Genomic DNA, 26,965 nt, shown 5'->3' on the forward strand with positions numbered 1-26,965 from the left:
ACCTGAGGGGAGGCAGGGTGGCACCAGCCCCTGCCGCCCCCCGGGGCTTGCAATCGGGGGTGTGGGTGTGGGGGTGTGGATGGAGGGGGGCCGGGAGGCTGTGCTGAAGACGGCGTCTTTAGGAAGCTTCTGCATTTGAGCAACATCTGTATTTCACAGCTCAATAAAAACCACCATTTTCCAAAGATGCTGTTGTTCACACACACGTACGTCAAATACATTCTTTGTACTTGCTTTGCTGAAAGTAGCGGAGCCCTTAAGAGTAGGGCCTAATGGGCTTGCATCTCAGCTTCGCCATTTACAAAGCTGTGGCCTTGGGTAAGCATCTTCCCCTCTCTGTGCCTCAATTTTCTCTGTGAAATGGGAGAATAGAAAAGTGCCTTCACCCTAGGGCTGCCGGAGGGTTAACGGAGTGCAAAGATGTAATGCTTCGACAGTCCTGGCACATAAAAGTTGTTATTTAGGCGTTGGCTGGTGTTATCGTTATCGGGGTGTGGGGAGAGAGGGGTTGACAAGGAGCCGGTGGAAATCCACCTTCTGTTAAGCCCCAGCATTGATGCCTCTGAGTCTCCTTCCTCTGGGCTACAGAGAGAAGCCAGGAGTCCTGGGCCTGCCTGCTGGCCTCACTCCGGGATGGACGAGTCAGCTCCCGGCCCACAGTCTCATACTCCTTCTCCGTCGGTAAAATGTACCTTGAGCCGTCACCCCGCACCCTAAACCATCACTGTCTTTCTCCAAGGGTTGCTGAGATCCCTGAGCCCCAGGGCAGGGTGGCTACAGACACACACAAGTGGGAGCCAGCTGGTCTGGTATTGATATCTGCTTCCATCTTTGAGAGCTGTGTGTGTGTGTGTGTGTGTGTGTGTGTGTGTGTGTGTGTGTGGCCTTAGGGCACATCACCCACCTTGCCAAGGCCAGGTTTCATCCTCTGGTAAAGGGCCATAAGAACAATGGCTCTTCAGGTGTTCTCATGAGTTTGAAGCAGGTGCTGCAGCAGTGGGGCTGGACCTCCCAGCTGTTAAGGAGGGGCTGGCTGACAGCCCTCAGCTGACCCGTCTTCAGTTCCACCGCAGTGTTCACGCCGAAGGCACGCTGTCCACGGGGCTGCCCCCAGCCAATGACTGTGCGTGCCTGAGCTGCTACAGCCAGGCCCCTCCTGCCCAGCTCGGGACTCCTCTACCAGGGGTCCTTGTCGGGCACTCCCTGTCACCCTGGCTGAGACTTTCTCAGAGCTGCAGTCTTAGGCAATTCCTGCCCAGTCCCTCTACTTCCTCCCCCTCTCCCGTCCCAGGGGTCAGACCCCACTGTAGTCTGCATGCTGCCCCTGCCTCCTTCTGTGTCCTGACCCTCCATCCTCCACAGGCATCCCGGCAAATCCCTTGACTGTGATTCCACCTAGGCATCTGCTTCCCAGAAGACCTAAGCTAACACAATGAGTTAATTTGTGAAAGACTCACATGGAAAGCCCCCGCCCCCGTAGGTGTTAGGCGCTATCATTATCATTACTACTACTACCTACTATTATTATTATTATGCATTTTTGCTGTCAGCATTCTGACTGTCCTGAGCAAAGACCCCTTTCTTCCTCTCCGTCCCACTTTCTCTCTCTTCAAACACTTTCAGAGACCCTCCCAGGTGCCAGGTTCCGAGCTTCATGCTGAGTTTTTAGAATTCATACGCAGCCCCCATTGCTCAGCAGGGGAGACAGAGAAGAAACAGACATTTTGATGCAGGGTGCTAAGAGCCTGGATGGGGGGAAACAGACTGCTAATGGCTGCACAAAGGAAGGGTGTTTAACTTATCTTGGAGGGGCAGGAAGGAACTGTCCGGGAAGGCTTCATGGAGGAGGTGACACCTGTGGCTCAGCATGAGGGATGAATGGAGTTATTTCAGATAACTCGGATGGAGGGGAGGATCTATACCCAAATGAGTTAGGCAAATGAAACACAAACCTGTAACAGGACTAGGAGGGAATCTTTCTGTCTGGTGGGGTGGAGAGTCTTTGTGGAAAGGGTGACATTTGCTTTGTTACTGTAGAATATATGAGAGGACAATGTTGCCTAGGGGTTAAATGTTTGGGGGTGGGGTGTCCCAAACTATCTGTTCACCAGAGCCAGGCCTATGAGAGGAGTGAGTTAGGTGGGTAAGGGTGGGTATTCTCCACCTAACTGGGGACAGGAGATACCGGCTTATCGGACTAGATTTTCTGATTTTTCAAGAGGAACTGGAAATTTTAGTGTGGAATTTCTCATTTTTAAAATCTTGACCAGTTCGTAAAATTGCATTAAAAAATATAAAACCAACACGCACTGGGCAGATTAAACCAAACATGTGTGAGGGCCAGAGCTGGTCCAGGGACCGCCAATTTGAGACCCGGGATGGAGGCTGGAAGAGACGTGCAGACAACATGTAAACAGGACCTCAAATGGCCAACTAGCCTGCAAGCCCTTTATTCCTCAAGTCTTGACCAGGCCTCCAGTCACTCGGCCTCCCTTAAGTCTGAGCTCTCAGCATTTCAGAATTTAGCACTGAACTTTAACACTTCTCTTAAAGTCAGAGCCTCCTGGGACAGCCCTGTGCAATGACCATTATAACTCACAGTTCTAACCAGGAGGCCCGGAGGGTCCAGAGGCTGCAAACATCCAGGTCTAACCTCTTCCCTTCAGCTCTGTCTCCCAGAGGGCAGGAAGACACGGGACCTTCTAGAACCTGAGGCTTCGCTCCCATGTCTCCCTCACTAAAATGATGGCTCTCTTTCCTTAATCCTTTCTTGGGGCTGCCGCATCTTTTCCAGTTTTCATCATCATTAGGATGGGGCACGCTGACCCACACGCCGAAATGAAGCAAGTTAAATAGAATAGAAAGAGACCTGTCGAAGTCTTTTCAAGATGGCCAAGGGGAAGTTCCCCCAAATTAAGGCAGTGCCTGTGAGCACAGCAGTCAGAAAGAAAACCTTTCAGCTGAAACCCAGAACATTCCTGGCTGAGGTATTTCATTATAATAATGGTCTATCTTGGATGCACAATTTAGGAGAGAGGTTAGCGGCGGAACACAGCTCAGGCTATAAGAATGCTGGGAGCCTATGCCTTCTTCCATTTGAGGCAAGGAGTTTGATTCAGTCCATGGAGTTTTTAGGTTTATTTCCCTGGCTTTGAGGCCTGTGCGGCGTCAATAATCTCTGTTTTAAGACTTCCAAAGAGGTCTTGGCTGTTCAACTCTGATAGGCGTCTAATGACTTCTAACCACCCATTAGTTAATTACTCAGAGGGTGAGGCGCTTATTGGGCGGGGCCGAGATGATCCTCAGGGTATCCTTGAGCAGGGGGATTAAGACGGTTAGATGGGGCAGACACAAGTCTCCAGGCCCTTCTGAATTCACGGTGTGTCCCAGTGAGAGAAGGATCCAGCCAAATGGGCACCATCCATGGCTATGTGGTTCTGGGGTGACATAAACAGTGACGGGTCTGGATAATGTTCAACCAACGTGGAGCGGAGGAACGTCCACCCGTACACGCAGGTAAGGACTATTTATTGAGGTCCTACTATGTGCTTTCCGAGGGTATGACAGCAGGCAAGGCAGGACTGTGCTCTCATAGGGTTGACACTTACCTGGAATATGGTCATCCAAGAAATACTGTAGGATAGGGTGTGTATTCATTTCCTAGCTGTGGTAACAAAGAACCACAGACTGGGTGGCTTAAAACAACAAAGATTTATTCTCTCACAGTTCTGGAGGCCAGAAGTCCATATCCAAGGTGTCAGTAGGGCCCTCCTTTCTCTGAAGCCTGGACAGTAGAACCCTTCCTTGCCTCTTGCAGCTTCCGGTAGCGGCAGATAACCCTTGGCTGCGTCACTTTAAGCTCTGCCTCTGTTGTCACATGGCATTTTCCCCGTGTGCCACTTCTCACCTTCTTACAAGGACATCAGTCATACAGGATTAGGGCCCACCTTATGACCGCATCTTAACTTGATTACATCAGCAAAGACCCTGTTTCCAAATAAAGTCAAATTCACAGGTTCCTGGGGTTAGGGATTCAACATACCTTTATAGGAGACATAATTCACCTTGCAGCAGGGCGTAATGGGGGAACTGATCTAGGCTCGAAGGGAAGGGTGGTGGTGGATCGGGGGGGTTTGTAAGACTTCTCTGAAAAGCTGAAGCTTGAAGAATGTGTAAGAAAGTGGTGTTCGTCTTTGAGAAGTGGGGAAATGTAGCTGGGAAGGGTTTGGACCAGGCAATATAGGCAACTCAGGACCCAGGAGAAGACCCAAGAATTAATTCCAAAGTCTTTGCAACAGTACTTTTTGGAACTCAAGTCATCTTTCTGTGTCAAACCCACACTATTAACTGGGTACACTTTAATTTATTCCTAAGAAACTCCTTTATGCTCGGCTTACGTCTGACACTGTTCCCAAGCCCCAGGTAAAGAAACTAAAATCAAATCAAGGTAGACACCTTAAAATCAAATTGACAATGCTCTTTGAGTGGCCGGAGTGAGATGATAGAGGACATACAGATAAAAAGTAAGAGATGGGTCAACCAAGGGGATAAGAGTTTAGGCTTTGGAATACGGAGAAATGGGCTTGAGTTCTAGCTTTGCAGCTTCCGAGCCTATGTGAACTTGGCCATGTGAGGTAACCTGTCAGTGCCTTAGTTTCTCATCAGTAAAACAAGTTACTAATCCCTGTGTTTCCAGCCTCTTGTCCAGAAAAGTTTAGCGACTGTTGTCAGTGGACCAATTATCGATACTATGCCAGACCCGTAGCAAGTGCCCTGTAGATGGTGATTATGATGAAGACTTGGCCAGCCAACTAAGGACGTAAAGTATCCACATGAGAAATTAAATCCTAAAAGATTTAAACCAAACATCAAGATGGGAATAGATGTCACAAAGCACAGAACGACTGATTGCCAACAGAATTTTACAATGAATAATTGGCATAAGAAAGAGACTGAGGGCTTCCCTGGTGGCGCAGTGGTTGAGAGTCCGCCTTTCGATGCAGGGGACGCGGGTTCGTGCCCCGGTCCGGGAAGATTCCACATGCCGCGGAGCGGCTGGGCCCGTGAGCCATGGCCGCTAAGCCTGCGCGTCCGGAGCCTGTGCTCCGCAACGGGAGAGGCCACAACAGTGAGAGGCCCACGTACGGCAAAAAAAAAAAAAAAGAAAGAAAGAGACTGAGCTATACTGTGCGGCATGCGGGATCTTCGTTCCCCGACCGGCCTTCGAACCCATTCCCCCTGCAGTGGAAGCACGGAGTCTTAACCACTGGATGGTCAGGGAAGTCCCAAGAGACTGAACTTATAAGGGGGAGACCTATGGGTGAGATGGGCTTTGCGGGATCAAGGGGCCAAAATGGGAGCATTCCTTGCAGAGATAATAGGGTGAATGGAGGACTCGAGAGGGCAAGTTTTGAGTGTGGTTTTAAAATAACGAGTAGGGCAGTTTGACTGGAGGCAGATAGCCCTCCTGAAAAGTGAAATCCTGCCCCATATAGCTGAAAAGGAGTTTGGGGCTTGCAGTGGTTTTAAAACACACTCACAAATTCTTTGACTCTCTTCCTATCAAAAGGTGGATATTCATTTCCTTGCCTCGAATATAGGCGATCCTTGCGTCTTGCAATGGAAATGATGTTACGTGACTTTGGAGGCTAGGTCGTAAAGGGAGATGCAGCTTCTGCCTGGCCCTCCCTCTTGAGTCATCCACCTTTGGAGCTCTGAGCCATCTTATACAATGTCGGGGTATCGTGAAGCTGCCATGCTGGAGAGAACACGTGGAGGGATCACAAAGAACAGAGAGAGCTGTCCAAGGAGCTGAGCTGTTCCAGCCCCCACTGTTTAAGTCTTCCCAGCCCAGGTACCACATGTGCAGGTGGAGAAGACTTCACCGTGGCCCGGGCGCCAGCCACTGATCCTCCAAGGCCATGAGAGACTCTATGTACACATTGCCCTGCTGAGCCCGGTTGCTTCCCGGAGACACAAGAATAATACATGATAGTTGATTTGTTATGCAGAGATAGATAACAGAGCAGGGCTGGGCTGTGAAAGTCAGCTTAAAAGGCGTGGATTTAAAGCTGTGGCCAGTGGGAGCCACGAAGGTGTTTGAGCTGTGACAAGCGTGATCAAAGTAGTGATTTGGGAGATGAATCTGGAGGCTTCTGCCAGGAGGCTCCTCCATGGATGTGGGGACAGCTGTTGCGAGGTGAAGATTGAGTCCTTTGTCTCTATTCCCTGGGAGTTGATGACTTGGCCAGGGCATTTTTCCGCAAGTAGGGCTCTGCCTGTCACAGGGAAGGGAGAGTTCGGATCGCCCGAGGACAGATGACAAGGAGGAAATCAAGGTGCGGACAGGAATTGGAGGAGGCATTGTGTGAGGTCCCTAGGCCTCCCTGTAATTCACTTCCAGCTGCTCCAGGGCTGGGGGTGTGGGCATTAGTGTCTTGAGTGAGTTTAGGATTAAAAGGTAAATCTTGGTGAAATCTTCAGTGTGTAAGTTACCACATGAATCACCTGGTAGAGCATTAACATAAAATCTACAGCCTGGGGTGGCAATTACAGTAATTAAACAGCCTAAGATACTTTTGACTTGGAGGCAGCTCTGTTCACTTTGGAAACAGAGCAAATAGGCGACCTAGCAGATAAGAGAGAAAACTGGGAGGGTCAAAGGCCTTCACAGGTAATTCTAATTCACAGACTGGATTCCTCCATAACAGCCACAGGACGTCCATTTTCTCCTTTTCAAAATATGGACTCTTTCTGGGGGCAGGGTGGGCTCTGGTGCCTTGCACTGTCCTTTTAAAAGCTGCAGCAATCGGTAGAAGCTGATTCAAGGGAACACGTCTTCTAAATGCAGATTCCCAGAGCCATCACAGAGGAGCTGCTACGGGGTGGACCTGGGGATTGGTATTTTTTAACAAGTATGCAGGTGATGCTGAACCACTCCGAAGTTTGAGAAACCTGACCAAATGTTTTAGAGGAAAATTCTTCCTGCTTTTCTATCCTTGTTTGCACATGAAAAGGTTGGTTTTTTTTTAAATTACAAATGTAACACATGTTCACTGTAACCAATTAGGAAAATCTGGTCTGCTTTTTTTTTTTTTTTGCGGTAAACGGGCCTCTCACTGTTGTGGCCTCTCCCGTTGCGGAGCACAGGCTCCGGACGCTCAGGCTCAGCGGCCATGGCTCACGGGCCCAGCCGCTCCACGGCATGTGGGATCTTCCCGGACCGGGGCATGAACCCGTGTCCCCTGCATCGGCAGGCGGACTCTCAACCACTGCGCCACCAGGGAAGCCCCTGGTCTGCTTTTAATAAGGAATTAAAGATGGAACATTCACAGAATGATTCACGTGGAAATGTTCACTGGGGTGTTTTCTACTTACCAATTTATATCTCTGGGTAGTGATTAACAGCCGCTTTAGCCAACGGAGGAAAGAGGGAAGAGCATTTCTAGCTTGCCTAAGTGGCCTCATCCAGGGCGGCTGCCACTCATGAGAACTCCAGTTGGAACCCTTTTCAAAGCTCCTGGGACACACCAGGCTGGACCAGCAAGGTTACCACTGAGTGGGTGGAAAAAGCCTGCCCAGAATGGTTTGAGTTGTAGCCAGAAGCTCAGCAGATTTATCCATTCAACAATTATTTCATTGAGCACCTCCTACGTGCCAGGCATTTCCTATATCGGGGGTGCAGCCGAGAAGAGACCTGCAATTCCAGATTCTAGCGAGGCAAGGTGTCCACGTGGTTTCAACCTGGCCCAGGAAAAGTAGGTCATCGGAAGGATGCCAAGCCATATTCATCCACCTTTTCAGGAAAATCTTCCCCTGAAGAAGGACCTTCTTTCTACCTTGGACAAAAGATGATTTCATGAAACGCTGATACACTTACGTGAGGATCTCACATGCTTTGTAAAGCAGGGGTTGACAAACTGTGGCCCATGGGCTAAATGGGGATCACTGCCTATGTTACTGGCACACAGCCCCACTCATTATTCATTCATTCATTCATTTGCATATTGCCTACGGCTGATTTGTGCCACCGCAGCAAAGTCAAAGAGTTGCAACAAAGTAGGAAATCTTTACTCTCTGGCCCTTTCCAGAAAAAGTTTGCCAACCCTGCCGTGGAGAGCTTCGTGTGGCCCAGGCATGCAGGTGTCCTAAGTAGTCCGTATGATTGGATGAGAGAGTAAGACATCAGCTTATGCTGGTGCGCTGGAGTTCCGGAAGAGGAGGGACCGCTCCCTGCCTCTGCGCTTTTGCGAGCATCTGGCCTGCCGAGTGGTGTTTTCTGGACTTGTCGGGGTCATCTGACAGCTCCATCAAAGGTCACACACCTTCTCTGCTCTAGGCCCCCATGTGATGTCTGGGAGTCTTACCGTAATCCACCAACAAGCCCTGGGTGGGAATTTAAGCCTTGTTTGGTTCTTCAGCTGATCTGCAGATAACATGGAAGGACAGCTGCCCCTGGAGCCAGGGGTGACAGAGATCAGGCAGAAAGTTGTTTGGGGAGGACTGAGGTAGGGCCATAAACCATGCTGAAAAGACTCCCGTGTCACTTACTGGTCGTATCCTTTCTTCTCCCCCATCACCAGCATTCCCGTTCGTCGGGGGCTCTAATTACAGGTAGCAGGGATGCTAAGAGGCTCTTAATCCCCAGATACACTGGATGGATTTATGCTCCTAGGTGCCTTTGCTCTTTTATTCTCCAGTCAATGGGCTGGCTGAGTAAGAAGTCCAAATCCCTGGTGCATTCTGCCTCCTGGGAGGTTAATGACACTTTGTGAAGGCTGCCAGCTCCCACTGGGACAACGAATCGCCCCAGAGCTGAGCTTCCCAGAGTTTCCCAAGCTCATGACTCAAAGGGCTCTGACCATGGATGTAAAGAGGGGAAGGGAATTAGGCAGACTGCAGAGTAGGTTTAAATTTCACCTCTGCCCTTGGAAACTGGCTGGCTCTGGGCAGGACAATCCCTCTTCAAACCACCATTTTCTCATCTATAACACTGCCTAAGAGAATGGTGGAAGAATTCGATTAAATACCACACACTGCCAGCCCCGATGTAGGTGGTCAGTAAGGCGAGTTTCTTTCTCTTTCTACTCCTCTGTTCTAGAACCTTGTATGGCTCCCTGCTACCAGCCCGATCAAAGCTGGGGAGGAGATGGAACCAGTGATGAATGGAGAGAACAGTGTCTCAGGCAGAGAGAACGGGAAGTGCAGAGGACCATGGATATTCATGGGTGTGGGTGTTTGTGGCCAGAAAGGGGAAGAAGCGTAGAAGTTTTGGCCAGGCCAAGTCAGAGGGGCTACATAAGGAATTTGCATCTGATACCAAAAAAAAAAAAAGTGGAGTCTTTTCAGCTGGGGAATGATTTGATCTTGTAGCAATCTAAGGTGATGGCTTTCGCTGACGCAGGGAGAATCCTGGCACATCCTTCTTGAAAACACACAGTGGGTGCCTTTGTCCCAGTGACCTTCCTTGATGCCTGAGTTTTCAGAAGAGTTTGCAGGTTTGAAAATGTAGGGGAGTGAGAGAAAAGCCGGTTCCTATTGAGGGTTCCCAAGGTCACATCAAGAGCCCCGGATACTTGCCTGGCGCTGCATAAAAGCCCTGCTGTTTTCCAGGGAAGAAAAGCAGTGGGTTCAGGTGCTGCTGTCTTGCCCGTGACCTTCCTGCTGGTTGCGGCTGTCAAGGCCGCCGCAGCCCAAGGAGAAAGCAGCCCACAGTGTGGGCAGGGACTAAAATCATGCTGTGTTCTCTGAGTGCTTTGGAGCCAGACATACTCCACTCTGAATTGTACTTCCGCCATTTCCTAAGTAGAAGGCCCCTCTGAGTCTTGATTTTCTCATCTGTAAAATGGGAATAGGGACTTCCCTGGAAGTCCAGTGGTTAAGACTTCACCTTCCAATGTGGTGGGTGAGGATTCAGTCCCTGGTCTGGGAGGTAAGATCCCACATGGCTCACCGACGAAAGAACCAAAACATAAAACAGAAGCAATATTGTAACGAATTCAAAGAAGACGTTAAAAAAATTAAAAAAAAAATAAGATGGGAATAATAACAGTACGGACTTTGTAGCATAGGTCTGAACTTTGAGAGAGGTATGGTATATACTGTGTAAGCACAGCACAGTCTATAAATGGTATGCATTGCTATTATCTTTATTAGCTGCAAGATGGCTGGCTTTTTTTTTTTTTTGAGAAATTGGAAAAATCAAGTAGAAAGAGAATTATAGCTCCTCATAATTCCAACACCCAGAATTTGAAGAAGTGTTAATATCTAGAGTCTTAAATGTTTATGTGTGAAGTGTCAAGAGCTTTGAAAGAGTGAGAAGTGACAGAAACTCAGATTTTATTCTTAGATAGATTGCATTTGAATCCCTGAATCCCCAGTTTCCTGAGCTGTGTGACTTTGGGCAACTTACTACCCTCCTCAGGGCCTGTTTCCTCATCTGTAAGATGGCAATACTTCCTTCAGAATAGTGATCACTGTTATTAATAAGGAACCTAATTGAAATTAAGTTTAAAATAGTTTTAGTGCGAAGTGCGCTTTATTCTAATTCCTTGAAAAATGGTCATTCATGTATGATAGATGAGGTGACAAGAAAATATGCTGTACGTTTTAACACAGGGTCCCACAGGCTGAGCGTTGGGCCTGGCACATCGTAGATTTCAGGCCTGTGGTCCCTTCCTTCCCTTTGGCTCTGTGGATTCAGCCAGGAGAACTCCCATAGTGCCTTGGCTCCGATGTAAAGGCTCGATGTTCTCCGGTTGACACGTTATCCTCGTTGAAAACTGAGCAATCTTTCCAGAAAGGGAAAGGCCCTTTGCTCTGAGTCACGGGGTGGCCGGGATGTCGGTATTGTCTCCTGGAACCAGCGGACCTGGAAGAGGAACTCCTCCCTGGCTCAGCGCCTGGACTGCTGCCCGAGAGGATGTGTCAGCCCAGGGGCCAAGCCTGGCCCGGGAGGGGCTCCCCTCTCCAGTCTTGGCGCCAAGCAAGGTCCACTGGGGTCACTTGCAGGCCCCAGACTGATTCATTGGGGAAGAACTTCCTTCTGGTTACGCATGCCACCTTCACAGTGCCCCCACCCTCCCTCCATTCAGTCACTGAGGGAGTTTTGAAAACCAAGACCAGATCATGGCACTTACCAGCAGCTTCAATGGATTCTGGAATAACATTGGCTCACACAGCACAAGGCCACAGAGTACAGTGGTCCAGAGTCTCCTACTACCCTGCCTTCTGCATATTCTCCGCACCTCTCTCTAGACCAGTGGTTCTTACTGGGGGTGCGGGGGCAGAGGAGAGGGAGGGGAGGAGGGTGATTTTGTCGTTCAGGGCACAATTTGGCAATGTCCAGTTGTCACGACTTTGCGGGGAGGGTGCTACTTACTGATTGGCGTCTAGTGAGTGGAGGCCAGGGATGCTGTTAAACATTTTGAAATGCACAGGACGGTCCACATGACACCAAGTCAGCCAGTCCAAAATGTCAATAGCATCAGGGTTGAGAAACTGGTATAGATCTCACCTCCTCCAGAAAGCCTTCCCTGAATCCCTGGATGGAGGAGATACGTCCCTTGGCTCCCACGCACTTCTGATCTTATCTGTCACAGCCTCCATCAACTCTGTGTGGTCCTTGGACTCCAGGGGAAGAGTCCATATTATTGTACCTACAGCTTTGTCTTCCTTTCTCTCTAGCTTGTGAGTCTCTGTAGGTCAGGGACCGTGTCTTGTCCACAGTTGTGTCTCTAAGATCTAGCATAGAGCCTGACACATTGCAGGCACCCGGTAAATATTTGTTGAATAAATGAATGAATCTGTAGGCTGAGACTCAAGAAAACTAAGTTATCTTCTTTACTGCCCCCATAATGCTCCCAGTGGGCTAGCTCTTAAACCTGCTCTCAATTCCAATCCCTCCTTCCAAGTTGGCTTAATACGGGGTCTCCCCGTAGGCTGGTCCTTGTGAAAGGCGAGTGTGGACGGAAGTGTGCTGAACTCTTTACAAAGAGAAGACCCACCCTTTCGAACTAAGATACCATTATTTTCATGTGTTACCCTGATAGTATCTGTTATCCCTCTATGCTTAGGAAAGCCCTGGATAAAGGCTTTGTACTGTGAACAGTACAGCAACAGTCTCAGGGATCTTAATCTCTTATCTATGACTTTATTTTGGAAAATTGTGCTCGCTCCTAGCTCCACCCTTTCCCCCCAGTCCACGCTAATGCTTTCAACAAAGATCCCCCCGAAGGGGAAATACATTGAGTTCATCCCAGCCAGGAGTCACCCCCGATCCCAACCCCGGAGTGGGTGGGGAGACTAGTGGGTCCCACCCCCCATTCAATCTTGTACTATCAGCTCCCCACACACCCTTGAGAATCACCAAATGAAGTTTAAAACAATGGGAGTTCGAAGAGGCAGAAAACTGTAGATTTGGGGCTCTTCCCCTAAGCCAAAGTTTCTCAACTTCAGTACTGTGGATATCTGGGACTGGATAATTCTTTGTGATGGGGTGCTGTCCTGTGCACCCAGGATGCCTTCTTTTCACAATGTCAACTGTTGGCATTGGGGAGGGCAACGATCAAGATTTTTATCTGTGTCAATAATTTAGGGAAGAGTAAATGTTGGGTAGTAAGGAAGGGTCCTCAAATCTAGCCACGAATTCTTCATGAGCCACAGCTGAGTGGACTTAGGGAAGTCAATAGACCTCTCTGAGTCCTAGCGTCTGGATGGATAAATGAGATGTCCATTCAGTCTCCACTCACTCATTCATTTTCATGGGTTCACCATCTACAATCTGGTCATTGTATATCTGTTACGTATGTGACTCATGCAATGATTTAATCCTCAAGAACGCTTCATAATGTTAGCTCTCTGACCTTTTCTTCTCCTCCTCAGCCTTTCACACACACCCCCCACAGTCCCCACCCCTGGCTTCCCTGCTGCTCCTTCAATACACCAGGCACACTCCTACCTCAGGGCCTTTGCACATGCTGTTCCCTCTGCATGAAACATTCTTGCCCAGGTATCTGCATGGTTTGCTCTCTTACCTCCTTTAGATCTTGTCTCAAATGTTACCTTCTCAGTGAGGCCCTTCTGGATCACTGTATTAACCACTCCCCCCCACCCCCAACCCACTCCAACACACAGACACAGACAGACAGACAGACAGACACACACACACACACACACACACAGAGTCTCACTGACCCAATCCCCCTTCCCTGCTCTGGTTTTTCTTCATTTAAACTCCTATGCAGTTTTCTTATTTGTTTTGTTCATGATCTCTCCTCCTGCACAAGAATGAGGGTGGAATCTGTGTCTGTTTTGTTCACTGCTCTATATCCAGAGCCTAGAATGCTACCCGGCCCCAAATTAGTGCTCAAAAAAATATTTGAATAGGTGAACGGATGAATACATGAAAACAAATCTTATTATCTTTTGGTTTACAGAAACTGAGGCTCAGAAGTGTTAAATTGCTTGTCATAGTTAGTAAAAGACAGAGCTAAAATTTGATTCCTGTTCTACCTGCCCCATGAGCTAGATGGCCCTACACAATTATACGTCAAGTGAACTAATTGTGATTTTGCAAGACCTTCTGAGGGCAAGTGTGGATGTTCATAGAGATTTCATCAGAGAGCTGATTCAAATATTGAAGGTCTCTCTTTCTTGAATCTTTTTAACAAATAAAGCGATGGGGGGGGGGGGGTGCCTGTCTCTACAATGGGATATCTACGTTCATGGTTGTTTCAGATTTGGGTTTCAACAAAAGTCCAAACGAATGAAGAGAAAAATATCACCGACCTCATATGTTTATCCTCATTGTTTCAAAGCCAACCCGTTATGGCGTTCTGTTTTTTAAATAGACTTTCTGGAAAACAGCAGTATCCATCTGCTACCCGCGCCCTCGCCAACTACTGCAAAACAAAATGGCCATAAATAGGGCCTGGGAAGCAATCGCTTGTCATGCTGCTCAAATAGGAACAGTAGAAAGTTCAACTGCATCCCACAATGGCTGGTTCCTGGTGGAGTGTGTGTGTGTGTGTGTGTGTGTGTGTGTGTGTGTAACAGAATGAGGCCCGCCGCCTTCTTCCCTGAATGCTCATGTGCTCATGGGAGTGAAATGGATTCTGATGTATAAGGCAGGAGGCTCCGAGGCCATGACACCAGCAGCTATTGACGGCAGCGTAATAGCTGATACACTCAGCTTCCCCGCTGTGGGTGCTGGATGCATCGTGCCTGGTCGTCCTCAGAAAACACTTGCATGGCGTGTTCTGAGGTTTTGGGGTGCCCTTGGCCTGGCCCCTTGCATTACTGAGAATAAACCCTCACAATGAGCCTCTCTTTCCCCAGCCTTGTTCTAGGCACTTAGTGCGGTACATGAAGTCATTTAATCTTCATTGCAACCCTTGGAAACAGACCCTATTTCCATCCCTTTTTAACATGTGGAAAAGTGTGGGTCAAAGACACAAAGTGACTTATCTCTAGGCACAAGCTAGCAGGTTGCCAAGCTGATATTTGAATCCAGAGATTGGGTCCCAAGGTGGCATTCTAAACCTCCGGGATACACCTGCTCTCATCCTCGGGCCTCCTTGGACTTTCATCTTGTGTTTCTAAGGCCCTCACCCTAAAAGACAATAATGTCAGCACACTCCACTAACTTAAATATTTATTGAGCCCCTACTTGGATGACTGATTTCTGGAAATCCTCACATCAACGTTCTAGGAACTTTAACCATTTCCCTATTTTGCAGGCATAGACTCCAGGCTCAGCAAAGTTAAGGTTTGTCTTTTGTTGGCCCAGAGGGCTTAGAAGAGTGCTGAGGCCACTGTTCAATACTGGGAAGAGTGCCAGGCTTGGGGTCTGGCAAGGAGCTGGGTGAGAATCCTGGCTTAACCACCTAAACCATCATTTAACTTCTCAGGTCGTGGGTATCTTGTTAGTAAATGGGGGATAATAATCTCTACCTTTCGAGGGTGGTTAGAAGCAATCAGTGGGAGAATGTCTATGCAGGTGCCTGTATCAAATACTGGATTAGAGCCTCCTTACATTATTAATAATAGCAGCTCACTATTGATCAGTCACTTACAATATGCTAGACCGTGCCTGTGCTAAATATTTCACATATATCATTCTCCTATTTAGATAATTATCTAATAGACATCAAAAGCACAAGCAACAAAAAAGATAGATAAAAGCACAGGCAACAAAATTAAACATTTTCACTTTGCAGGACAAGTCATAGAACAGGAGAAAATATTTGAAATATTTAATTAATACGTAAGAAATATCAATATGTAATTAATACTTGATAAATAGGAAAATATTGACAAATCACATGTCTGATAAGAGACTGGTATCCAGAGTATATAAAGAACTCTTATAACTCAATAAAAGACAAACAACCCAATTAAAAAGCGGGCAAGGAATCTAAGTAGACATTTCTCCAAGGAGGTGATACGTAAATGGCAAAAAGACACATGAAAATATGCTTGATATCGTTAGTCATCAGGGAATCCAAATCAAAGTGAGATACCATTTCACAGCTACTGGAAGGACTAGAATCAAAAAAGACAGATAACACGTGCTGGGGAAGCTGTAGAGAAATTGGAACCCTCCTACACTGCTGGTGGGAATGTGAAATGCCACAGCACTCTGACAGTTCGGTTGGTCCTCAAACGATTCAACACAGAGTTACCATATGCTCCAGCAACTCCATCTCTAGGTATTAGAGGAGAATGGGATGAAATGAGATGACCCAAGAGAAATGAAAAAAGAAATGAAGACATACGTTCACACAAAAACGTGTCCAAATGTTTATAGTGGTATTATTTGTAATAGCCCAAAGGGTCAAACAGCCCAAATGTTCTTCAGGAGATGAATGGATAAGTTGAATGTGGTCTATCCATATAATGGAATATTGTTCAGCTATAAAAAGGAATAAAGTACCGGCACATGCTACAACATGGATGAACCCTGTGAATATTATGCTCAGTGAAAGAAGCCAGTCAAAAAAGCCCACATATTATATGATTCCATTCATATATAATGTCCAGATCAGGGAAATCTATACAGACAGAAAGTAGCTTAGTGGTTGTTTAGGGCTGGGGGAGAGAAGGGGGTTGGAGAAATGATAGCTAAAGAGTACAGAGTTTCTTTTTGAGGTGACAACAAGGTTCTAAAATTGATTGTGGTGATGGTTGCATATTTCTGTGAATATACTGTTAAAAACCATGGAATTGTATACTTGAAATAGATAAATTTGGTGGTATGTGAATTGTATCTCAATAATGCCGTTATAAAAATAGTTATTCAGTGTTCATTCTCTAAGAAACAAAATCAGAAGGGATGCTGCTCTCAAATACAAAAATGTCTTTCTTGACTCTTGGGGAAGGAGATGCTGATGATGGTAGTATACACCAAAATGGTGTGTATTCGTTTCTTATTGCTGCTGTAACAAATTACCACAAACTTAGGGGCTCAGTGCAATGCAAACATATTATTATTTAATAGTTCTTCAGGTCAGAGGTCTGAAATCAGTTTCACTGGGCCAAAATCAAGGTATCAGCAGGCTTCTTTTTATTTTGCAGGCTGCGGGGAAAAATCCATTTACTTGCTTTTTTTTTCCAGCTTCTGTGTTCCATCTGCATTCCTTGGCTCGTCACACTCAGATCTCTGACCTCTACTTCCATCTTCAAATCTCCTTCCCTGACTCTGACCCTCTCTTCAGCCTCTTATAAGGCCCTGGTGATTACAGTCAGCCCCCTGGGATAATCCAGGATAATCTTCTTCCCCCTCAAATGCTTAACATAATCACATTTGCAAAGTCCCTTTTGCCACATGTCAAGTAACATGTTTACAGGTTCTGGGGATTAGGACATGGACATCTTTGGAGGGGGGTCATTATTCTACCTCCTACAGGGTGTTAGAATCTCCATTCCTTTAAAAAGGAAATGGTCCTTCACCTGTCCCCTGTGATATAGTTTACCTGCCAAGACAGGAGGTTTTTGGAGGTCCCTTCTGGCTTGAGGCTTCTAATGAGTTCTTTAAGTTTCTGACTTTATTCTTCCTGTAGAATGAGTGAATATGGGAAAAGGGGTCTTGGCTCTCAGACAGGGCTGTCTGAGTCTCAGCTGTATTACTTACCTGCTATGTGGCTATGGGAGAATTAATTAACCTCTTTAAGTCTTAGTTTCCTCATCATCACAATGAAGATTACAGTATACAGCTCCTGAAGCTGGTGTGAACAATGAGCAATGACCTAGGCATAAAGAAATGGTTTTTTAGTTGGTAGCTATTGTTATCAACATATTTTCCCCCATTCTCACCTCTGTCTCTTTACTTCCTGTCATAGGAGTTTGCACAGTCTCTTGAAAATATCTGTACTCTTGTCTATCCATCACTAAATAGTGAGCTCCTTAAAGGAATGGACGAAGGTCTTCTCTATCTGAAGGCATCGCAGAGAGCAGATAGATGGATGGATGGATGGATGGATGAATTGATGACGGTTCATCACTGAATGGATAAATGAATGAATGGGTGCATAGATGGATAAGTGATGGATAGGAGGCTGTGTGGTATGTATGTAGGTAGGTAGGTATGTAGTTATATATGCATGTATGGGTTCATGAATGAATGGATAAGTACATGGATGGATGGATAGATGGATGGATGGATGGCTAGATGGTTGGAAGGGTATGTGTATGAATAGATGAATGGATATTTGGATGGATTTATGGATGCATAAACGAGAGGGTGGATGCATGTACGGATGGGTGTATATATGTATGTATGTGTGTATGACTTGATCAATGGATGAATGGAAGTTTGGATGATTGAATAGATAGATGAACACGTGTATGTATATGTATGAATGGGTGAACGTATGGATGCATGGATACAGGAATAAACTGATGAATGGATTCGTTAATGAATGGATGATGGAAGCATTCATGCATATACAGATGGATGGATGATTGAGTGGTGTTATGGATGAATGGGTAAATGGGTGATCATTTAAAAAATTGCATTCTGGCGCTCAGAGCAATATTTTCATGCTAAGTCTTTATCACCGAGGGTTCTGATCCCTTCTCTGAACCCACGCATGGGAAAAGCATACTAGAATAATCTATTATGTGTCCCATAAAAGGACGCCTGGTGAAACATGGCACCATAGTAAATGGATATGGATTAACATCACTGAGAAGTGTTCACTATAATTGTCTCTAAATGCCTTCTCAATATGATATCCCAGAGGCTGATTCAAAGCTTGGTCCAACTTCCTCAGCACAAAAAGATAGGACTAGAGGGGACCCCAGATGCCATTTGTTTTGACTTTTTGATTCTTCAGACAAGGAAATCAAAGCCCAGAGAAGGGAAGGGACCTGCCCGAGGTCACACAGCAGATGAGCATCAGACCTGAAACAAGAACTCAGGGTTCAAGACCAGAGCTTCTGCTATAAAGTGCTACCTGGCTTTCTTGTTTTGTCAAACCTCCCTGTCCCCAGATGCCTCTCCCAGGCAACCTCTTGGAACATGCCCAAATGAAGACCTTCTCTCTCTTTGACTCTGACAGTCACGGTCCCGAGATCCAACTTGAACTTGTTCATCTCCTGTGTGACAGTCGTTAACTTAGCCGCCAACACCTGGCCCGTGGAGCAGTTGGAAGGATTTAGAGAGACAAGGAATTTGCCTTGTGTGGGTAGATTCCAAAGATGCCCTCTGGGGTTTCAGCATTTAAGGCTTTCCCCCTGTCTCCTGATTTTCTAAAGGGAAATCTTTCTTCTCTTTCTCTTTCATTAGTAGAATAAAAGGAAGGAAGACAGACACACACACACAGAGTTTGCCCTAGTTACTTAACAAAGGCACACCACAAAGATTGTGTTTGTTCATCTCTGGGGCTGTGGGGGCCCTATTAGTCTTCCTGGAATCTTCAGCGGGGCAGTAATGAACTCCCAGCCCTTCCTGCTCTAGGGCTCTATCCTCCCTCCCTCCCACCCGGCTCCCACCTTGCCTCTGGAGCTGCCCAGGAAAGCCAGGATGTTGAGCAGGGCCCTGTTGCAATGGTTTTGTATTTATCTCTGGGTTTCTGAAATTTCCAGTCTTGAAAGAATCTAAACCTCTGTAGGAGGAACCCTGTCACCTGAGGGGAATCACCTCTTCTGGTCTCAGGGCCAGAGTCATGGAAATAACAACAGCCACCGCAGCAACATCAGTAATAATAACAACGGCATCCAAAGGGCTGACCGTGTGCCACTCACTGCTCTCACTCAGTCCTCACAACAGCTCTGTGAGGGGTATGCCGTATGCAGCCCCATATGATGGGTAGAGAAACTGAAGCACGGAAAAGTCCACCTAGCTTGGATTCCAGCTCTGTGTTTAATTACTGCGTTATACCAGGTGCCATACCTAGTGTTTTACCTGGATTAACTTGATTAATATTCTTTATGACCTAACCAGGTAATCACTATCCTTATGCCTATTTACAGAGATGAAGATACTGGGAACAGAGAGGTCAAGTCACTTGCCCAAAGACACACAGCTAGTAGATGACGGAGCTGTACGCCGTCTTCCCAGTGGCAGTGACTTTGTAAATACTTTATAGAATTATAAAGTCATAAATATTTGGGGCTGGATGGGCTGTAAGGAGCATCTAGGTGAAATATTATAGTTGAAGCAATAAGAGCCAGAGAGGCAAAGTGACTCACCAACGATCATAAGGCTGGTTAGCTACAGACTTCCTGGCAGAGTTGTAGAATAATAATAATTATAATTACTGTTATTTCACATAATTAAAATATTTTAAATTATTATTATTATTTTAAGAATTGCCGTAGGCCTTGGGGATCTTTTGTAAATGCACACTCTATTTTGTGCAAATCAAATTGCAAAGTCAGGGCTTCCCTGGTGGCGCAGTGGTTAAGAATCCGCCTGCCAATGCAGGGAACTCGGGTTCACGCCGTAACTAGGGAAAGCCCGCATGCAGCAGCAAAGACCCAATGCAGCCAAAAATAAATAAATTTATTTTAAAAAAATTGCAAAGTCATTAAAATAATACTTGTTAAGCAGCCTGGTGGAGCATTTAAGAACACCACCCCACTGAAACACACACATATACACACACACAACACGACACACACACCAATCTTCCTTGGGTAGTGCTTTGGGTTTTGATGTGTGAGGTGTGTGTATTTGTTTCTTTTTCCCCTTAGCGCTCAAGGACGAAGTGGTCATGAGGGATCCGTGTGTGTCCTGGAGGAGGTCATCTTTGCCACCACTTGAGTTCGGTTTCCTGGGAAAAACGGTGTGGCTTGGACCCAGGAGGGGGACATTGTTGAGAAAGAGAAATTGGAGCTGATTAATGGGTGTGGGGGTGGGAGGCAGCACAGAGACAAGAGCAGAGATGATTCTGCCTGGGAAAAACTGGAGGGAACTGCATCTCGGTTTTGCAACCAAGATGGGGCAGGTCCGTAGGCTCTGAAAGCTTACATGACAGGGCTGGTAGAGACGGGGCAGGATAGGCTGAAAGTAAAAGATAAAATGCCAAAGACCCTCCAGATGTCATGGATCCTAACCACATATTTAGGACCCAGAAACTGATCACATTTCATCTTACGTGACCCTTCAGAACAAAGTTTCTCAGTTTGGGAGGGACTTTCAGAAGATACAGGACCAGGACATTGTATAACATTAAACCACTCAGTGGAAAACGTATTCTCTTTTCTTTTTTTATTTTATTTTAACATCTTTATTGGAGTATAATTGCTTTACAATGGTGTGTTAGTTTCTGCTTTATAACCTTCACGTTCCTTTGGAGTTCTTCAGGTAGCAAATCCTCGTTCGGTGCTTTGACTGCTTTACCTCTTCCAACACTTGCTAACCTCTCTTAAGCAGAAGGACAGCTCCCCTCAGGCCCAGAGCCCTTCCAGAGTTATCCAGAGTTATCTGACTAGAATTTAGCATCAATAGTTTGTGTTCCGTGTGTTTATTTTCAAGGTGACTTTCTATTTGGAGTAAAGGACCCTGGGATGCCAATGACTGGAGTAATATAAAGTTGCTTTTTGAAATAAACGTATTAGACAGCAAAACGAGTTGGCATGAAAAACATCATTGAGTATAATAGTACAGGCAATATATGGAGGTTGCAAAATTCATGACGATAATACAGGATGACTGATGTTGGGGGAGATATCAGTCTAGATGAGAAACGGAGAGAGAGCAGACAGGGTGAGCACGGGGAAAGGGTGCCTTTTTTGGATCACAGCAAGGTGCCATAGGTGTTAGCTGTAGGTCTGAAAGTTGGCGACGGATAGGGAGTGGCTGAGTGATGTAAGGCAGGATAAGCTTGCTGCTGTCACAAATAACCCCAAACTTCAGTGACTTCACCCAATGGAAGGCCAGTCAGGTGCTCCTCATTGGTGAGATGTCTTCCACCAATGACCACCAAACGATGCTCATTTAGGGACCCAAGTTCCTTCCAGAGCCTTAGCCTCTCCATTTAGCTGGCAAATGATCATCATGGGCAGTTTTTAATGGCCACGTCAGGATGTGCACTTAACACTTCTGTCACATCCCACTGGCCACAACTCTGTCACATGACTACAACAGCAAAGGATTCTGGGAAATACAGTCTAGCCATCTTCCGGAGAGGAAAAGGTGGGTTTTGGGAGGGCAGCTAGTCAGTCTCTGCCCGTGATGGTTAGTTCATTCAATTTATTTATTCAGTATTCATTCAATATTCATTTACTCATTCAATATTTCAATATTTATTCATTCAATATTTATTGAACATCTATCTTATGCCAAGCATTTTTGCATCTCAACTTAATTAAAGCGATGGCTTTGCCCTTTTCACGTATGTTTGGAGATCATTTATGAGATAGATATGAAAAATCAATTGCACGTCCTGTATTTTCAGCTAAATAGAGCGGTGATTCTACTCTTTTCATGTGTTTAGAGATAATTTGTGAGATAAAAATTAAATTAAAATTAATCCCACATACTATAGTGTATTTTAAATGACCTTTTCAGAAACAATTATTCGTCTTCAGTGGAGGTGCTTGGGGGTAAAGGCCATATCTTAAGCATTATTCCCAAGTACATAGCACTGAGCTAGGCACATGAATGCTTTCTGGAAAAGAATGTAGAAAAGAAGTTTCTAGAGACGATGAATATATCAGACTGGTACTGGACTAGCGAGTTGGGTTGCCCACTAACAGCCAAGATCTTCACCCACATCACCATCTCATTAGCCCAGGACAGAATCCCAAGACTGAAAGGAAGGATGCTCTTGGCATCCTTTCCCCATCTCCCCTGTTGCCATGGGAACATGTTGTCTGGCAGCCACAGGTCAGGAGAGGCTGGGGACCCTAGGCATTCTTCAGGGCCTCCTATCAATGAGCCCTGATAGCCCTTCTTTTACCCGAGGCACAGGTGTTCTTTTACCTGAGGCACAGGGGGTATTTTCTGCTTAATAAGATCTACATGAACTTGCCCGTTGAACTCATCCATGGGCAAATTCCTCCAAAGAGTGGGGTTCAGAGAGTGTCCCAGGAAGGTCCATTCATCTAATGTGCATTGAATATCAATTCAACACTTCCAAATTCTGCACAGTCTTTGTGTCAGTTGTTTCTTTGGACATCTACCCTGGGAATGGTTTGCAGATCTTGGCATATCTGCTCCATGAACCCCAATGACACCACACTGCTCATAATGTTCTAGGATAGTTCTAGGATATTTGTCTACTCCTATTCATGTTATCCACATAGTTAAGACCAGTTAAGACCCTGCTATTAAAAAAAGGTGCCCTTAAACATATATCTTGGAACATTTTCCCATGTCATTTATGTTATTTGTATGGTTTTAATATTTCCAAATACTTTGGTTCTTTATCAAAGATGTTTAAGCAGGGGAGGATATAATCAGATGAGAAAATTTTTAACTCTAGAGTGCTAATTCTGGAGCAGTATGGAGCACAGGGTGATGGGGATAGAGAAGCAGATGAGAGCGGAAGAAAAAAAAAGGCAAGAGGCTGCTGGAATAGTCAGGAAAAGAGCACTGGGACTCAGAGAAGCAGACAGACGTGCTGGCTGTAGGTGTAAGCCCTGGAATGAGACTGCTTGCATTTCTCTGAAGGTTCATGCACTTACTAGCTGTGTGCCTTTAGCCAAGTAATGTCGTCTCCCCCAGCCTCAGTTTCCTCATCTCTAAAATAGGTTCACTGATGGTACTTGCATCACAGAGTTGTTTGAGGGCTCAATGAGATAATTTATGTAAAACACTCTGTGTAATGCTTTATAAATTATAAGTTGTATAATTTTAGAATATTTATAATCTATAATTCATATAAAACTACTCTTAAGTCGTGCCTGGCGTATATAAGTGCTCTGTGAGAGTTAGCTGGTATTCTTGTGGCTCTGATAGCAGGACATGAAGATTGTTTTGGAGGAATTAAAATGATTTTGTGTGCCTGGGTGAGTGATGGTGCCTTTGGCCCAGATATGAAAGGTTGGGGCACATTGAGGGAAGCATGGGGAGCTGGGTTTGGGCCTTGCTTATGATCTCCTAGCCCCATGTCCCACACAGTGGGTGAGGGACTTACCTGGTCTCCACAAGTCCAGGAACTGGCTTAGCTGGGCTTGTGGACATAGGCAGCCTGAAGACTTAGTCAGGACCAAAGGACACACACCTCTCTGCTATCTCTCTCCTTCATATTCCCAGTTAAGGAAGATTCCAGGGTCTAGGGTGTCTGATCGTGGGCGACCTGGGACAGAATAAGGAAAGGATTCACCGCTACTACCTCTCCCATCCATTTCCACATTGGAAAATGCAAATGGCGTCACATCACCCTCTCCTTAAAAGCCTCTTTTGGTGTCTCACGGCTCTCAGGATCTGAGGTGAGCCCTTCCCACAGCCATTGCATGTTGGTTTCCCCTGGAAGCAGCCTCTGAGATGGAGTCTAGGGCACAGGATGAGTTTTCAGGTGTGCTCTTGGGATCAACACCTGCAGAGAGGAGGGGAAGGAAGCAGAAGCAGGCAGAAGGGGAAGTTGGGCCAGGAGGCAGGCCTGACAACAGACTTGGCCAAACCCCTGGAGAAGTCTGGAGCTAGAGTGGCCCTTCGGTGTCGTGTCGCACTGCACTAGCACGGCTAGATCTTCACGTTCTTTATATTCACATGGACGGCCAGTAGCGTGGGCTCCCCTGAGAAGGCACGTGACCTTGGGCTAGGCTGCTCTCTGCTCCTGGGGGGATCCTTGAAGGGGCTGATGGCTGAAGGTCAACTCACATCCTAACAGTACTCTTGGCAGCTGGGGCGACACGTTTTTCCTTAGAGGGATATGGAGAGCGTGCCTCTGTGTCCCCTTCAGTGGTCTGCAAGGCCCGGCATGTTACGGGCTAAAGACAACTCCGGTCTTTTCTCACTTAACTGCTCTTTCAGTCTCTGTGCTCTAGCCACACTGACCTCTTCTCTTTGCTCCGAGTGCCACATACTGTTTTGTGCCTCGGGCCTTCACACGTTCTCTACCTGAAATGCTCTTTTGACCTGTTTTTATCTGATCAACATCTAACTTGTGCTATCAATCTCAATTCAAATGGCTCTTTCTCCGGGAAGCCCTCCTTGAAACCCTGATACATTCAGGACCTCCTGTTTTGTACCAGCAGTACCCTATGGGCTGGCCCTTCACCAGTCACTCTTTCAGATTTATTTGTGTGAGTCTTTGTTTGCTCTCCTCATCAACTGAAAGCTCCATGCGAAGCAGGATCTGGGTGAGCTCGGGTTCCCCACGGTGTCCACCTGGCCCATAGGGACACTCAAGAATGATCAGTTTCCTCTTTTCTGTTCCCACTGGGCTATAGAAGACCTCCTTTTATGAAACCTTTTAAATTTTGACCAAAAACAAAATGCATTCACAAGTTCTGATACTTATGATTTCCCAGTATGAGGACACCAAACTGGGGGACAGGTTCCATTACTTACCCTTTCAGCCACAAGTTGAAATATATTTTAAAAAATGGCTTTGGAAAAAGGCATACTTGACCTCAAACCTTCACTGTGTCACTTGCTAGCTGTGTGACCTTGGGCAAGCCACTTCATCTCTCTGAGCCTCTCAGCTTTCTCTTTTGAAAACTGCTCCCTATTCCTTAGGATAAAATGGGACGTTGTACAGAGCCCAGCATAATACCTGGCCCACAGTAATGGGCCAGGTGAATACTGCTTGCTCCTCTCTTCTCAGAGGCAGATTAGATTCTTGCCACATTGCTGTCTGTCAAGAGCAGCAGTGAGAGACAAACCTCAGACAAAGACAGTGGCTTAATCGTCTCACCCTCCTGGTTGCTGACGTCACTGGGGCCAAGGCTTGTTTGCCTTGGAAGATGCACTGATGGCTCCCAAGGTGGTCTGTTTACCTGGTGGCCTTTGAGGGCTGGGGCGAGGGATCAGGAGACCCAGAGGCTCCTGGTCAGGTCAAAGGGGCTTGCTAGACAAGCAGGGACAGAAGCCTGGTGCTGCATTGATCCAAAGTGGAGTACTGGTTAATCCCTGTTGCTTTTGGAAAGACGGCTCCATGTGCCACTTACGGAGACCGGGGGAACCTTTTAATTCCTTGATGATGCCTTGGGCATTGAAACACTCTGGACAGGAGGAACTATATTCATGAAGGTGGTGGTTTTAGGCGGTGATGTTCCAGGCCCAAAGGGTTCCTGGAATGGCATCCCTCTTCTCCAGATGTTGGTAGTTGGACTTCACGTGACACATTTGGCCCTGATAGGTATGTAACCTCTTCCTTCCCAAGGAGCTTATTAAAAGGAGTCTTATGGGGGCAATTCTTTAATAACCTATTGAGTATTTTGCTAAGTAGTCATCTTTATGATTTTGTTAATCATGTAAATTCGGCTGTTGTTAGTCATCCATCCATCCACCCTTTCACTTATTTACTTACTAATGCATGCACTCTTTATTTACCTATCGTCCATTGATTTATTCATTTACTTTCCCATTCATCCATCCAGTCATTCATCCATTCCTCCAAGTTTTTGTGTATCTATCCACCTACCCATCTATCCATCTACCTCTCTATCCATGCATCCAGCCAGCTATGCATTTATCCATCCATCCATCCATCCATCCATCCATTCATCCACCCATCCATGCATCCATCCATCCATCCCCTCACCTACCCATCTGTGTCTCCAACCACCCAACATCTATTCAGCCATTCGCTCATCTTTTCCTCTGTTCTCTAACTAATTATTCCTCCATGGACTTTTACTGAGTACTCACTCTGTCTCTAGTCCTATTCTAGGCACTGGAAAGATAGGACCTTGGCTTCTCAGAAGCACATGGTCTCCTGGCAAAACCCAGCATATACTAGATGATTACCACCCAGGGAGACAAGTGAAAATTAGGTTTCTTAAAGTTGGGCGTAGCTTTATGCCAAATAAATATCAGTGACGTCCCAACTCCTTGAGTGTCCTAGGACAAGTTCCTTTACTTTTAAGGCGAGATGGACGGAGTATGTGTTAACTGAGGGAAAAGGCCAAGTTCACTTTTCAAAATCTTTAGCCCCTTTTGCAATATCTGTCAAGTTTTCAACTAGTTTCCTTTTCTAGCAATCTCACTCCTAGAAATCGGCTTGGAAACAACCCAAACACCCAGCTACAGGGAACTGTTTAAATACATTTTGGTACATCTGAACAATAAGGCAGTGCAGTGTTTGAAATGCAAAAGGTAGAAGTTTATGGACTGATGGGAAAAAGAGTTCAAGATGTATTTTTAAATATAGAAAATTAAACTACAGAACAGTGTGTCTAGAAGAATCACTCTGTAGGGGGGAGATGTGAGATCACACACATGTGACCACCTCTCCTCCGATTTACCACAGATCCGTCTTTCGTTTGGGGCTGCAAAGAGAAACTTTCTAGAAGAACGAGAATCTGTTTTTCCGTATCACTTCATCCCCCAAACCTAGAAGAGTGTCTG

Source organism: Neophocaena asiaeorientalis, unplaced genomic scaffold (assembly GCF_003031525.2).
Source record: "Neophocaena asiaeorientalis asiaeorientalis breed wild unplaced genomic scaffold, Neophocaena_asiaeorientalis_V1.1 scaffold648, whole genome shotgun sequence".
Taxonomy (NCBI): Eukaryota; Metazoa; Chordata; class Mammalia; order Artiodactyla; family Phocoenidae; genus Neophocaena; species Neophocaena asiaeorientalis.